This window comes from Artemia sp. Qi Xiang Cuo, chromosome 20 (assembly GCF_049724085.1).
Source record: "Artemia sp. Qi Xiang Cuo chromosome 20, ASM4972408v1, whole genome shotgun sequence".
In the NCBI taxonomy this organism is placed as follows: domain Eukaryota; kingdom Metazoa; phylum Arthropoda; class Branchiopoda; order Anostraca; family Artemiidae; genus Artemia; species Artemia sp. Qi Xiang Cuo.
Window position 1 is genome coordinate 19,720,340 of NC_142813.1, and position 15,531 is coordinate 19,735,870.

At 36.1% G+C, this 15,531-nt stretch overlaps 1 protein-coding gene across 6 annotated transcripts in view; it reads left to right on the forward strand.

Moving 5' to 3' along the window:
- The first annotated feature begins 1,458 nt into the window (after positions 1–1,458).
- The window catches only part of ema (C-type lectin domain containing ema), a 191,540-nt gene continuing 177,467 nt past the window's right edge, over positions 1,459–15,531 (forward strand). For 5 of the 6 annotated variants that reach the window (XM_089106376.1, XM_089106378.1, XM_089106380.1 and 2 more), the window contains exon 1: positions 1,528–1,636. The gene's annotated coding sequence lies outside the window, so the exon portion shown is untranslated. The other variant, XM_089106377.1, reaches the window with a different exon arrangement.

Sequence of the window (15,531 nt, forward strand, 5' to 3'; positions counted from 1 at the left end):
TCAGGTACGTAAAAAAAGGAATAAATGAAGCTTAAAATAAAGCTTAAAACATGCAAATAAAGCTTAAAGCAAACGAAAAATACTAAAAACAAGAGTTTGGTTATTGCACCCTTCCCTAACTTCAAAAGTAAAAAGCCTACTGCGTCATTAGAGCTTTACTGAAAGCGAATTTTTAAATATTTTCTTTTGTACTTATTACAACATTGAAAATAACATGAAAATTGTAGCAAAATAAAATCTTGAGCTGATGAGTTTTCAGCAATTAATATAATTATATATCGTATATTCAGTTCAATTTTATTAGTTCTTTCCGAGACTCTTCAAGACACATATTGTTTTCAGTAAAGGGCCAATGACATAGTAGGCTTTATACTTTTACGGTTAGGGGATGGGGCCAAACCCTCGTTTGCAGTGTTTTTGTTCGTCTTAAGCTTGCTTTGCATATTCAATTAAGTTTTACTCGTTTTAAGATTTATATATTCGTTTATATTATAACTTGATGTATCGTTTATTTAATTTATGTCCGTTTTGGGTTTTATTTATTGTTTAATAGTAAAAGATTTTTTGTTCGTTTTAAGCTTGATTTGTATATTCAATTTATTTTTTACTCTTTTTAAGCTTTATCCATTCATTTATATTAGTGCATTCATTTATATTTATACTAGTAAATTTTCCTGTAAGAGTCCATGTTAATTTTTCCCACCACAGCCCCCCCTTTAACGTTGTCCGATCGGGCTGAAATTTAGAGAATAAGCTTTCCTGGGGCCTGGGAGCTTATCCTCAAAATTCCAGCTCAATCCGATCACTCCTTCCCTGTTTTCCATAAACCAAATATCAAGTTTTGTGGGGATTTGCTTGCGTCAAAAATAGGTTGCAGAGACTAAAAATAATGTAACAAGTGTCTCTGTGGTATAGTGGTCGCTATTCCTGACTGTCAGGCGGAAGACCCGGGTTTGATTCTCCGTCAGTGAAAATTTTTTATATATTGAATTTAAAGTTTAAAAAAGAAACTTTAAAAAAGAACAAATTAAAGAGGCTGAGTCACAAGTTCGAACCTTAAAACGTACAGGGATTAGGAGGTACAGTTGGGGGGCTGCCGCCCCCTAAACCCCCGCTTCCGTATATGAAAGGGGCTGTGCCCTCTTCAACGCCTCGCTCTTTACGCTAAAGTTTTTATTGTTAAAAAAAAAGAGTTGTGAGAAAGTTTTTATTGTTTAAAAAAAAGAGTTGTGAGAAAGTCAAACTTTAGCGTAAAGAGCGAGGTTTTGAGGAGGGCACAGTCCTTTCATATACGGAAGCAGGGGTTTGGGGGGCGGCAGCCCCCCTTCTGTACCTCCTAATCCCTGTACGTTTTAAGGTTCGAACTTGTGACTCAGCCTCTTTAACTCTTTAGAAAACGTAGTTTTTTTCAAATAATTTCTTTTAAAATCGGCGCTGATTTGGAAATCAGCTACGTGTGCCAAGCCCTTAAGCGAAATGTTTGGAATCATATTGACATGCTACTGTCATCTTATCTAAATAGTAAATACTTTTTAAAGTCCCAACATCAAATCGTATAGAAAAGATTCTGTAATTGTTTTCTACTATTCTAGAGTAATTATTAAGGTTATAGACTACTTTAAATTTTCGTTAACAAGTAAGTTTGGTAATGCTTTTCTTTTTCTGGTATATTTCAAGGATGTTTTAATAATCCTTGCTTTTGCAATTGTGTCCCAGTACTCTTACCCCTAATGGGGCAAGATATTGGCTTGGGCTTTATAAACATTTGCATTGATATACATGCACAAAATTCCAGAAACTAGGCTACACTAAAACATTCCAAAAACTTAGGCCTACTTGTATTATTCTTAAATGCAAACCAAAATTTTTACCTCTCCCCACCCCAACCCCAAGAGATGTAAGATCTTACATCTCTTGGTAAATATCTAGGTGGCATAGTAATGTAATAAGATGCAACTAGCTCCAGGAGCAATTCACGGATTATGAAAGAGCATAAAAAAGGCATCAAATGACATTTTAACTTTCTTCCTAGCCAAGTTATTGTGCCACCTAGATGTTTGTTTACCCATCTTTTGACACAGCATGCTTAAAAGGGAAATCTTAGCACTACAATTTTACATCTTATAGTGTTCTTTTGTAAACGTCTTCCATCATTCTGATCTGATCAGTGGTCTGAGAACAATGGTGAGTATATCATCAAAATTGTCTAATCATTGTTCTATATGGCAGAAAGATGGCATCCTTCTCACTTTTTGCTAACCTTAGTGAGCTGTAAGATCTTAGAACAGAGACGAGTTAAAAGAACAGAAGGTAAAATACTATTTTAGCTACTTTGGGCTATCTTAGAAAGGGGTTAAGTTAGGAAAATGAAACTTTCTGGGGTGAGTCTACAGGCTAAAGTATGTCCCGGGAAGGTACTTTGAAGTACCTACCTTCCCTCCTTCTACCTCTAGAGGGTCTTGAAATTTGCCTACATGACAGGTCTATGTACCTATTGAAAATTTGACAAAACAACATTTTACCTTAATTTTCAGTGATCAGTTTCTTTTTCTCTGGCTTTAGTTCTGAAAATACAATTCCTGTTATTTTAGTAGGCTTTGTAATTTAGGAAATGTAATTGCAGATCTTTAAAACCTTATAAATTGGGATTGAGCAAAGTTGTGAAGTTGAAAACAATTTTGATGTACTTCATTTAAGCAGAAGATCTATTTAGCAAGGTTTCACCATTATAACACACAGGTTTTTAAAGGTCATCAAAGGTCAGAACCCTCTAGAGAGAGAAGGAGTGTAGGTAGGTACTTTAAAATACCTTCCCGAGACATACTTTAAACTGTAGACCCATCCCTGAAAGTTTCATTTTCCTAACCAAACCCCTTTCCAAGATAGTTAAAAATAGCTAAAGTAGAATTTTACCAGAACAGAAATCTGCAGGAAGACATGAGATCTTAGTGCAAAAAAATGGCCCTAATGAATATACAACAGTGCAGCCCAAGGGCACCCACAAGCTGAATTCCAGGGGGGGGGCAAACCTTGTCTAATTAGCACTTTTAATGCTATATAATAGAAATTTCAGAACAAAAATATAAAAATAAGGCAGCATCATTCAGCCAGAGGGGGGGGGGCTTATGGGCACCCATGGTACAGCCCTTTTCTTCTTGTTAAGTTTAAAAGCAGTCATTAAACAAACAGCAGGAAGAAAAGAAGTACATTCTTTAAAACTCAGGCCTATGAAGTAACCTGTATGAAATTTGGGCTATAGGCCTATATTTGTCCATTAGAGGGCAGGGGTGAGGTTAAGTGAAGCAATCTGTATTTAGTAATAATATAATGTTTAAATTTGTTGGCAAAATTTAAAGTGTTTCCTAATAGAGAATAGTAGCCCTAGTACTAAACCAATGCTACAACCTCATGTATTTTGCATTCCCTAGGCTAGGGCTATATCCAGGTATCAGCATAGGGGGAGAGATGGCTAGGATATATTTATCTTGACAGTAGATATTATATTTTGAGAGCTTATTCAATAGGGAATATGTAGGCTATATATTGTAGCCTAGTTGTTATGCTCTTTTGTTGTTGTGGTAGCTAGTAAAAAAAATCAGACAAATCTGTCAATTTTTAGATAATTTGCTAGCTAAAAGATAAACATATAATCCAATAGAGCTTCTAATGCTCTTCCCAAATGCAACAATTGGCCCATTTCTTAGCACTAAGATCTTATGTCTTTCTGCAAAGATTATCGTTTTTTAACTCATCTTTGTTCTAAGATCTTACAACTCACTGATGTTAGCAAAATGTGTGAAGACCGCCACTGTTTTTCCATATAGAACAATGATGAGAGAACTTTGATGATCTACTCATCATTAGGCCCGTTTTTTAGCACTAAGATCTTACATCTAAGATCTTACATCTTTCTGCAAAGATTATCATTATTTAACTCATCTTTGTTCTAAGATCTTACAGCTCACTGATGTTAGCAAAAAGTGTGAAGACTGCCACTGTTCTGCCATAGGCTATAGGAAAATAATAAGAAAACTTTGACAATATGCTCATCATTGTTCTCAGACCGCTGATCAGAGCAGAATGATGACAGACATTTGCACAAAAACGACCAAAGATGTAAGATCTTTGTTCAAAGATTTCACTTTTAAGCGTTTTTAGACAAAAGATGTAAGATCTTAGCACATTGATGAGTGAAAAAACACCCCTAATCATTACCTATACGAATTTTGTTTGTATTGAAACATAATAGGCCCGTTTTTTAGCACTAAGATCTTACATCTAAGATCTTACATCTTTCTGCAAAGATTATCGTTTTTTAACTCATATTTGTTCTAAGATCTTACATCTCACTGATATTAGAAAAAAGTGTGAAGACCGCCACTGTTCTGCCATATAGAACAATGATGAGAGAACTTTGATGATCTACTCATCATTGTTCTCAGACCACTGATCAGAGCAGAATGATGATACATTTGCACAAAAACGGCCAAAGATGTAAGATCTTTGTTCAAAGATTTCACTTTTAAGCGTTTTCTGACAAAAGATGTAAGATCTTAGCACATTGACGAGTGAAAAAAACAGGCCTAATGTCATCATGTGTAGAATTTCACTTGATGACTTTCAAGTTTAACCCTATTTAATTAGAATAATTGCATCTTTCCTCTTTAACAGAACATAAGTTGCCTAATACCTGGATTATTTGAAAAAAACTACGTTTTCTAAAGAGTTAAAGAGGCTGAGTCACAAGTTCAAACCTTAAAATGTACAGGGATTAGGAGGTACAGTTGGGGGGCTGCCGCTCCCCAAACACCCCGCTTTTGCAGCCTTTAAATAAAAAAAAACAAGTTTTTTAAACTGAAAGTAAGGAGCAACATTAAAACTTAAAATGAACAGAAATTATCCTGTGTATGAAAGGGGCTGTCCCCTCCTCAATGCCTTGATCTTTACGCTAAAGTTTTTTATTGTTTAAAAAAAATAGAGTTGTGAGACAGTCACACTTTAGTGTAAAGAGCAAGGCGTTGAGGAGGGGACAGCCCATTTCATACAAGGAATAATTTAAGTTTTTTTTAAGTTTTATTATTGCTCTATACTTTCTGTTTAAATTTTTTTTATTTAAAGGCGGAAAAAGCAGGGGGCTTGGGGGGCAGCCGTCCCCCAACTGTGCCTCTTAATGCTCATACATTTTAAGGTTCAAACTTGTGACTCAGGCTCTTTAACTCTTTAGAAAACGTAGTTTTTTTTTCAAATAATTTTTGCACGTTTTTGTATAGTTTGTTACTTATTATTGCTTGACTAACTGTTAGCTGATTGTGTCAGGAGTTAAAGTTGGGGGGCGTCCGCCCCCCAAACCCCCTGCTTTTGAAGATTCTTGTGTTAAGGATTTTAAACATTTTAAGATTTTAGTTCTGCGACAAAAAAAACTTCTAGGAAATATCTTGAATTTTTGGATGCTTTCAGTCAGTCTTGTCAGATTAAGGTGACTATTTTGATCTAGTTTTAATAATGAAATTCTTTGCTTTTATGAATTGCAAAAATTAAAATGGGCTCTTAAATGAAAACAACGTTTTTCATAAATGTAAATTCGGGGGATATTTTTTTTGTCTGAAAGTATCAAAAGGCCCTAACAGGTCGAATTCTACTTCGAATGAGTCCTCATTCACCTGGATCAGTTGCCAACTGTGGCCTGTAGGTGTGGCTGATGAAAAAAATAATTTGATGACTATTAAGTGGCTATATTTGTTTTTTGGAAAACAAGAAAGGAATGATCGGATTGAGCTGAAGATTTGAGGATAAGCTCCCAGGCCCTAGGAAAGCTTATCCTCTAAATTTCAGCCCAATCAGACAACTTTAAAGGGGGGCTGTGGTGGGAGGGTTGAAACTTCCGACCCCCTTTCCCCCATGAAGATAAAGTTGGAGGGGGGTGAAATTTTGCATGTTTCTTAGTTTGAGCTTAGGCTACAAAATGCAATCACAGCCATCTCTCTGCGACCACTATGACCGGAAATCGCTTAACATTGTGGTGGATTGCCTCTTTAAAGAGGCACAAGTGTGCCTCCTTGATAGGCTGTGAAGTAATAATTTTTGTTTGTTTTAAGTTCCAACTTCATTCTTTATTTTCCTAAAAAAAAACTGTTTTTTTTATTTTCATCAGACGAGACAGCAGATTTTATCGACTTGCATCATTAAAATCTCTTGACATTCCTCAGTGAGTGATGTAGTTCTGAGACAAATGCTGATGCAAGCTTTTGGCAGCATGCCTAAATTAAAATGAAAACGAGGTTTTTCGTAAATGTAAATTCGGGGGATAATTTTTTCTTCTGAAAATGTCAAAAGGCCCTAACAGGTCGAAATCCGGTTCAAATGAGTCCTCATTCACCCGGATCCGTTGCCAACTGTGGCCTGTAGGCGTGGCTGATAAAAAAAAATAATTTGATGAACATTAAGTGGCTATATTTGGTTTTTGGAAAACAGGGAAGGAGTGATTGGATTGAGCTGAAATTTTGAGGATAAGCTTCCAGACCCTAGAAAAGCTTATCGTCTAAATTTCAGCCCAATCAGACAACATTAAAGGGGGGCTGTGGTGGAAGGGTCGAAACTTCTGGTCCCCTTTCCCCCATGAAGATAAAGTCAGAGGGGGGGGGGGGGCGAAATTTTGCATGTTTCTTAGTTTGAGCTTAGGCTACAAAATGCAATCACTGCCGTCTCTCTGCAATGGCTAGGACCGAAAATCGCTTAACATTGTGTTGTGTTGCCTCTTTAAAGAGGCACAAGTGTGCCTCCTTGATGTATATCCCCCTATTCTAGTCTCCTCCCAATTTATAATGGTGTGCCCCAGGAAACCTTCTTACACTATATTTTATTTTTTGTAATGATAAATAAGCTTGATGTTGATTTCTTGGACAGATAGAAATTTATTGAGCCCAATGGATATCTTGGTATTGATATCAGACAAAGCTGTTACTAAGGATATGACAGTCAACCTTTTAAAGTCAACAGTTTTAACATTTTATTTCTTAAAGCTCACCCTCCTTTCTCATGCCCAGTCCCCCCTGAAATGTCAGTTAATGCTATGAAATTACTGGATGTTGCCATCTCAAGCAACTTAAAGTGAGATTGCCATGTTAATGATATCTTAAAACATGCAAATGCTGCATGTTCCCTCCTTAAACTCTATAAAAATTTATTATCCTATTTGCATTGTTTCAGAATTTTCCTCTCATTTTTACACCCTACCCTCAAGTATGCCTGTCCTGTTTGGCATCCTGGCATCTCCAATGAATTGTCAGACAAATATAGAAAATTCCAAAAAAGGTGCCTAAGATTTATCTTCAGTGAGGGTAAAGTGCCTTATATCTCCCTTCTTCAGAGAGCCAATGTAGTCACTCTTAAGGAAAGGAGAGCAAAAAATTTTCCACATTTTGCTAACAAGGCTTCATAATCCTTGCACAACTTCCCTTTATTGTAGTCAATATTTGATATTGCCTCACATGCTCTGCTTCTACAAAATCTCCCTCCTTGCCCCAATAAAAATTTCCACTGAAAGATATAGGAGAACTTTCATCCTGTAGCATAGTTGATGTGTTAAATCATTTATTGCTGCTAAAGCACCAATTTAGCCCATTTGGGCTTATGATTGCTGTTTTTCAACAATAAATCTTACTTTCATTTTTTATTGGAAGAGTGGGCTATAAAAAAAAAAAAATGAAATTCAATACTAAGTTTATGCTATATATTCATTCATTCTAAATGCATGGATTCATTATGATCACCTAGAATAAACTTAACATGGTAATTTGATTTTTATTTTTTTTTAATAAAAAATGAAGGAAGCCATAGGCTTGTCTTTTTACAAATACAATAAAAAAATACAGCAGCAAACCCATAAAAAGGAACAGTCTGATAGCCACAACAAAATAACAACAACAGTATAACAAAAATAAACACAATACTTTTGATTCTGCACAGCAAAAGCTATAAATGTTATAGCCCCATTGGCCCTTCACTTTTCAAAAATATACACAACAATTATGATAACAAGTAGGGTAACATCCAGTATGATTCAAACCTTTTTTGAAAAATGCATATCCTAGCAGTACTCACATTTCTCTTGTCAACATCTAATGTGTTGAGGACAAAAATGGTTTTGCACTGGGTAAAAGAACCATTCACAAGTATCATAATTTTTTATGCTTCTACCCTAATTAGCTTGTTCAAAAATTGTAAAAATGTACAATTTGTCCATTTTCCTCAATAATTTGAACCTGTCAGGAAGTGGCCAGGGTGTTTGAATTTTTTTCTGGTGATTTCAGACCAGTTCAAAAATAACCAGAAACATCCTAGTTGAGGGTTTGACACTTTTTGAATCCCCATGTTTTATACCCCTAATGGTTCGAATGTAATTTTATTCTGGTGATTTACTTCGATTATTGAGATAAAAATGCAAAAAGATACAAAATAGGTACCACTGAATCATAGTAAAACTTTTTGCAAAAGCTAAAATAGGCCAGTTCTATGTCTTTAGTATTTTTGAGGCAGAATGGATCAGATCCAACTAGTTTGGCAGCTCTGTAAAATGCCATTTCTTCAGCAACAACAGCAATGTCATCAATCTTAGGCCACGTGAGGACTTTTGCGTGAAAGTTCAACCACTTCATGGATTTAAGCTCAACTTGTCCTTTGTTGGGGAAGTCTAGGCCTATCACTTGACCAATAAACCAACCCTTTTTGCCTTTCTTTCCACTGAACCAAACTGGATAGTACTTTTCCAGCTCAACTTTGACTGGCTCTTGGACTGCCTTTCTCACTGGGAATGTTGTCTGAGTTCAAGTCACTAAGCAATGTGTTTAACTGGACTGATGAAGACTCAGCTTCTTTACTCCTAGCTGACATACTGCAATGCTTAAACGGCTGCTTCTGCTTTTTGTTCTTCTGGTCTTGAAAGTCTTTGTTCATAAGATGTTGATGAAATACTTGCCTCCTCTCGACAGTATTCACAGGAGCCTTCTTATGAGTTAATGGCAGTCCAAGACATTCTGCGAGCTGAGGAGCTAACTTTGAGGAGTGTGCCATTGGGCTTTGGTGTAGCTTGATGAAGCGTTTTACCATTGCCGTCTTCAGCACTGTAAACTTTAAAGATCTCGTCCACAGGGATTTCTGGCTCAGGAACTTGGAAGCTATTAACAAAGATGAGAAGACTAGTATCAAGGTCTTCTTCTTGACTGACTGGTGAGGTCCGGGGTTTGGTCACTGTTTCATTGGCACAGGTTTGGGAGACGGATGAAGTAGGCTCTGTTTCTGTCTCAGTTTGCAAGGTAGACCAGGTTTCCAAATCACAACCTGGAAAGGTGGATGAGGTAGGTCCATCTTCTTTTTGACTAGGCGGGGAGGAACAACCAGTTGGACTAGCTGTGGTTTCCTGTGTTTCTAAAGCCTTCTGCCTTGTTAGTTCAATCCGAATCTTAAAGAGGCTCTCATCTTCCAGCTTTGGTTTCAACTGCATACAAGCAACATCACAAAACTCTTCAACTTTGTCATCTCCTATTGTGTGCTCCAAAGCTTGGACAAGTTGATCTGAGGCAGGACTGCCATTTTTTTGCTGCATATCATCAATTTTGATGACGAAAATAGTGCCGTCAGGTGACCCAACATGCACTGCAAGCTTCTCAAAATCGATCGCGGCTATGTCCTGCAGGTATAGACTGCAAGCGTGGAATCTGCTTTTGATAGCCTCTTTGTTCATACTGTTTGGCACAAATTCTGCAATCACCAATGCAAAACTTATTTTGGTTACTTCAAACCTTGGTTGGTGGTCTCTGACTCTAACTTCATAGTCTTTTTTCCTCAAAAATTCTTTCCATCTTTCCTTCAGGCTTCTAAAAACGGCAGAATCAAGAGGTTGCAGAATAAACGTAGCATTTGGCAGCAGTATCACCAATTCAATTTGTACTTCTTTGCATAGTTCACTCAGTTTGATCATAATATGAGAGGCATGCCTGTCAAGAAACATGAGTACAGGTCTTGTGTTGTTGTTTTGATTCAGGTAAGGAACCAGAACATTTTTCATACTTTCACCAAAGTTTGGGTCCTGCATCCAACCAGTCTCTGATGCAGAGGCATACACTTAGTCTGGACAAGCATCCGCAACATTTTTGTGCACTTTTCTCGACTTTTTCTTGTAAACGATAAAAGGCTTTGCATATTCACCAGCACCATTGACCATAAACAGGACAGTAAGGTTCATTTTCTCTTTTCCGCCTGTGTTCTGTATAACTTGGCGGCTGTCCCGCTTTGGACAGCCACAAGAACAGTTTTCCCATGAGTTAGGGACAGAAAACTTGTCTCATCTGCATTCCATATTCTTTTGGGGTCAACAACTTGATCCAGAAACTCTTCAAGTCCTTTTTCTTTCAAGTAGTTTTCATGGTTGAGATTCCAGTTTTCAATCTTTTTGTGGGTTACAGAAGAACGCCCTCCATGAAAATTCTCAAGTTTTTGTTGGGAAATGGCAGGATATTGTTTCAGAAAGGAATTATACCAGTGCTTAGTCGGTTTTCCAGTCTCTGATGAAGCCCAGCGGTTTGCTTTTTCCATCATAATTTTCACTGTGTCAAGCAGTTTAGCTTTTGGTAATAGAAAACCAGTTCTCTGGTTCCACAAAATAAGTTGCTCCAGGTTTTCTTCCTCAGCCTGACTTAGGTAAGAAGGTCCTCAAAGTTTGCCCCTTGTTTGTTTCTTCTTGTTCTCTACTTTAAACCCCTCCTCCTTTTTCTTGACTATATGGTTTTGCAACGTCGTTACAGGAATCAAGTACTTGTTTGCTATTAATTTCATCCCAGATGGTCCAATGAAGTAATTTTGAACAGCTTGCTTCAAGATGGAATTTTCATAAGTTTTGTAGTCTCCTGGTCCAGTGGCTGGTGTCTCTTTTGTTCTCATCTCCTTCACTTGTGAAGCTCTTCCATCTGTACTCTCTGCAAAGCTTACATCTTCACGTTCCATATCTGTGTTGTTTTCCCATTTGACTGCTGCCATGTTGAATTCCAACTCAGAATCTTCTACAGGAGCAAGAATGTATTTCCCTGGAACTGGCTTTTCTCAGGCAAGTGCACATTTCAAAGGGGCCAAATTTTTGTGCTTTGTTTTTTGCTTTTCCTCAGGTTTCACTTCCTTTTCTCAGTTACTATCATCTTTTGATCTCTTAGCATTAGTAGGTGTTATAAACTTTGGCTGGAAAGTTTGGTTCCTTTTTGTCTTCCATGGCGGCCCCACTGGTTGCAACTCTCCCAAGTCTAGTTTGCCTGAAATAAAAACAGATCAGAAACAACAAAGTCAATAAAGTCAAAGTCAAATCCGTTTTCAGTAACCTTTAACACAGTTTTCTTTTACATAACAAAGTGGATCGTTTTTTTTTTAATCTTCACTGGGCTACATTCTTAACAGCACTTATTTTCTGCTGAGGATAGAAAAATTCTGAAAAATGAGTTTCAGCACAGGGATAAGGAGAGAAAACAGTGTAGCAAATTTAAAAAGGAACCCAAGATTTGAACCCTTCCTAAATTTCGAAACCTTCCGGAATGCTGTTCTTTCAAGAAAAATCGTTAAGTATTTATTTGAACCCTTTTCGAACCTGTCGGCAGCGGTTCATGACAGCAATAAAAAGTTTGAATTCTGTCATTTCGAACTGTCTAAAACTTTCTGAACTGGGTCCACTTCTCTAGAAGAGAACTGGTAACTGCTACTGGCCTGAAAATGTTAAATTCATCACTTTCTTTAATTAAAATTTTGATCTAAGCCTTCCACAGACTGCTAAAATTATGGATCAGAGAGTGAAAAAAAATTCGAACCTTAGCAGACCATTCAAAACCTTTTATGGAAAATCAAGATTTTCTGCAATTCTAGCACCTTTTATTTGACCTTTCACCCTCCCTTACATTGAGCACCAACCAATCAGGCATATCCAAAAAGAAAATTTCAAAAAGACAACAAATGACTTAAATATCAGACTTTTTTTAAACTTACCTTTTTTCTCCAACATCACTCTGCTAAAGCATGTTTTCAGACACATAGTCATAAATCTTTTCTTCTTTGTGGTTAACGTTTTCTTGCAGCTGGAGACCACAGAATAGGTGGGTGTGTGCATTACCAGACGGTCCTTGATAGGAAATGACGCGTTTTCGATTTTTAGTAACAAAAAGTTAAAATTCTTGAACCTCCATCCGCTTCTCTAGGGTTTGAATCATACCGTACGTTACCCTAATAAACTAACTTTGTAATAAACAGAAAGGACAATAAACAAATGCTTCAGAATGAACGAGGAGTAAATTCATCACATTCTTCATAGGGCACTAAGTAAAACATATCATACTAATTTTGTCTTTTTTCAGCATTCCGTAATTCAATAAGCTCAAACCAAGAAATTCAAAATAGTACAGAGAAGAAAGGGACGTGAGACAATTTACTAGTAAAACATAGTGCTCTAGAGATAAAATTCAATAGCGGCTGTCTACAGTTCCTTCTAAAATTTAAACTTCCAGATCTTTTAGCAGTAACACTAGATCTCCTCAATCCAGAATTGGCCAGCAAACCCTTAAAAAGATTTAATTAGCTCTTTTTGTTGTTGTTGTTATTTTGATGTCTATTAGACACACTATAAGTTGGTTTGTTGTTTGAAATATCTTGACAGCATCATCTGTCAATGCTGTCAATGTCAATGTCGGAATGCTGTTCTTTCAAGAAAAATCGTTAAGTATTTATTTGAACCCTTTTCGAACCTGTCGGCAGCGGTTCAAGACAGCAATAAAAAGTTTGAATTCTGTCATTTCGAACTGTCTAAAACTTTCTGAACTGGGTCCACTTCTCTAGAAGAGAACTGGTAACTGCTACTGGCCTGAAAATGTTAAATTCATCACTTTCTTTAATTAAAATTTTGATCTAAGCCTTCCACAGACTGCTAAAATTATGGATCAGAGAGTGAAAAAAAATTCGAACCTTAGCAGACCATTCAAAACCTTTTATGGAAAATCAAGATTTTCTGCAATTCTAGCACCTTTTATTTGACCTTTCACACTCCCTTACATTGAGCACCCACCAATCAGGCATATCCAAAAAGAAAAATTTCGAGAAGACAACAAATGACTTAAATATGAGACTTTTTTTAAACTTGCCTTTTTTCCAACATCACTCCGCTAAAGCATGTTTTCAGACACATGGTCATAAATCTTTTCTTCTTTGAGATTAAAGTTTTCTTCCAGCTGGAGACCACAGAATAGGTGGGTGTGTGCATTACCAGACGGTCCTCGATAGGAAAGGACGCGTTTTCGATTTTTAGTAACAAAAAGTTAAAATTCTTGAACCTCCATCCGCTTCTCTTGGGTTTGAATCATACCGTACGTTACCCTAATAAACTAACTTTGTAATAAACAGAAAGGACAATAAACAAATGCTTCAGAATGAACGAGGAGTAAATTCATCACATTCTTCATAGGGCACTAAGTAAAACATATCATACTAATTTTGTCTTTTTTCAGCATTCCGTAATTCAATAAGCTCAAACCAAGAAATTCAAAATAGTACAGAGAAGAAAGGGACGTGAGACAATTTACTAGTAAAACATAGTGCTCTAGAGATAAAATTCAATAGCGGCTGTCTACAGTTCCTTCTAAAATTTAAACTTCCAGATCTTTTAGCAGTAACACTAGATCTCCTCAATCCAGAATTGGCCAGCAAACCCTTAAAAAGATTTAATTAGCTCTTTTTGTTGTTGTTGTTATTTTGATGTCTATTAGACACACTATAAGTTGGTTTGTTGTTTGAAATATCTTGACAGCATCATCTGTCAATGCTGTTGCTAATTTCAAATTCCAGTGCAGTTAAAAAACAAAAAGCATTAGCTCCTAGATTCGTTTTGATTCTAAATCTCAAGTGACCATTAAAGATAAAGGTTTGAGGTCTATAAAAGTAGAAGCATAACTGCAAATAGAATGCATCACTATGATGTAGCAGAATAAATCCCTACTGCTACCAAAGGATTTGGTCTGCAGAAAAAAGTAAATACCTAAATGGTTTAATAACCAATAACCTTTATTTGAAAGAAGAAAGGAAATCAAGATCAACAGAGTATTGATTTTTGAATCAAATGGTATGTTTTGTTGTAGCTCTACTACCAAAAGAAGGAGTGTATGCCCGCACAGTCTTTGGAACCCATTTAAATTGGAATCAGTTGTAATTATTATATCTGAGAGGAAAATTGAAAGATATATCACATAATATGTTAAAAATGACAGAAAAGCTATAATATCATCATGGAATTGGAATTTTTTATCTGCAATAGCATGAAGGTCTCTTTTGGAGTCTACTTTTGTCAGTTGAAGAGAATTAGTTTTTGGATCTTTCTGTTATAACTATACATATTTTTTTCATTTTGGCCAAACATATAATATTTAAATCTTACAGCATTAAACTGTAAGCTCAAAATACTTACCATTTGCATGAGTTCATATAATGTTTTAGAGCTAATTACTTGGCAAGGAAAAAAAAAAAAGAGAGAGAAGAAGAAGAAAAAGACTGTAATTTTAATCCAGTCATTGAGATAAATATGCACTTGACCGAGGTTTTAGCCTTACTCATCTGTCTAACTACGTAGAGCCAAACGGTATAACCACACCATCGACCAAATAGATATGTCCAAATTCATGCAGAGTCATCATCAATAAATATATTATAGTTAAACGTTTTTAAGTGTTTGCCAAAATAAAATGGTATTATTATCAAAGTACATATGCTCTTCTACTTCTGCATTATTTGGGGTCTATAGTATTTAATATTGTGCCATTGCCATTCTATAGTCACACTTGTAGAAAAAATAAAATGATGTACAATGGCAGCACCAACAATGTATGTGTTACAGTGAAAGACCAAAATCTGGTAAATGTCCAAAATTCCTTTTTCTCTGCTTGAATTCAGTCAGCCTTATGCAAGGTTTGATGGTTAAAGCTAGGTTAAATTATGTTATAAATCTCGGACCTGGGTTAAAAACCTAACCTTTCACCATTAAACCTTGCATAAAAGACAAATCTGACTAAATCTAAGCAAAAAAAAAAGGAATTTTGGACATTCACCAGTAAATGTTAAGACATTCTCCAATTTTGGTCTTTCATTGTAACATATACACGTCACAATTTGGTGAGTTGGGCTGTTGTCAGCTTTCAAGCTGAAAACATTTGTTGAAATTAGTGAAGACGGACACCTAGAACAGCAGAGTATGAATAACCATTCCCAGCATATTACAACTTACTCTCACCTGTATTTGTTTTTTTTTTCACCAAAAATTTTCTGTTTTCAGACTTTTCTCAGTTTCACATCATTTGTCAGAATTAATTAAAATCCCTAAATAGGTCCCATTCTTTCTGCATATAGTCTCTATATTAATGGCTATGAATGCTTCAATTTGGAAAAAGGGTTGTTGTGGAAAATGACCCTATTATGTAGTTAAGACAATCCTAATAGCTGGCACATTTCTATGAAATGTTATTT